The following is a 984-nucleotide window of genomic DNA, read 5'->3' as shown; positions in this document are numbered from 1 at the left end:
CAAAGGGGCCCTATACAGGAAAACGCAGCTCAAGGTAAGCGTGGGCAGCCGCAGGGCGAGGTGTTTCCCGGGGAGCTGGCCCTGCTGCGTGACCCCTTCCAACGGGCTCCCTTTTCCTTGCTTTTATCCTTAAAAACGGTTCGGCTTTTCCCTTCCGTGCAGCCAGCCCGCGGCTGCGGGGCAAGGCCAGGCAGAGCGCAGAGCCACGCGTGCCCGCAGCCGGGGACCGAGGACAGCTCGGGGAGGGACGGGACACAACCAGGGAGCGCCGCGGGGCACAGCGGGGCCGGGCGCATGCCGCGGGCACCCGGTGCCGGGGGGACCGGACGGCAGAGCGGCCGCTGCCGGGCGGGTTTGTTTGGCGCGGTTCCGCCGGTCCCGGTCCCGGCCCGGTGCGCGCGCGGCAGCCCCGCCGGAGGCGCGGGGCCCGCACGTGCGCGGGGCGCGGCGGGCGCGGCCCCTTTAAGGCGCGCGGCGGCGCGGGGCGCCCATGTGGAGGGCAGCACGCGTGTTGTGCTGCGCGCCCATTGGCCCGCGCGCGCTGACAGCGCGCCCCGGGCCGCGAGCGCACTGCGGGGGGAGCGCCGCCCGCAAAACGCGGCGCCCGGATCGCGTCGCCACCGGAACGGACCGGCTGCCGCCGCGTCTCGCGCCCGGCGCCCGTCCCGGGGCCGGCCCGGGTGGCGCCCGCCCCGCGCGACCGGCGGGGCTGCGGGGCCGTGCCCGCGCGTCCCCGGCCCGGGCCGGCCGCCTCGTCCCGGCGCGTCCCGTCCCGTCCGGGCGGCGCCCCGAACTCCACTCCACGTCTTGGCGCAGCCCGCCGCGTAGTAGCGGGGCCGCGCCAGCGCCCGCCTGTTGTGTTTCTGTTGCCACCCGCCATCTTGTCGCCAGCGCTGCGGCCGGCGGGGCGAGCCCGGGGCGGCGCGGGCGGGGCGGGCCCGCGCTCCGGGCGGCGGCGGCGGCGACGGCGGCCGGGCCCGCGCC

This window comes from Melospiza georgiana, chromosome 19 (genome assembly GCF_028018845.1).
Source record: "Melospiza georgiana isolate bMelGeo1 chromosome 19, bMelGeo1.pri, whole genome shotgun sequence".
Classification (NCBI taxonomy): Eukaryota; Metazoa; Chordata; class Aves; order Passeriformes; family Passerellidae; genus Melospiza; species Melospiza georgiana.
The sequence above is the reverse complement of the archived record's forward strand: the minus strand, read 5'-3'. Positions refer to the sequence as shown.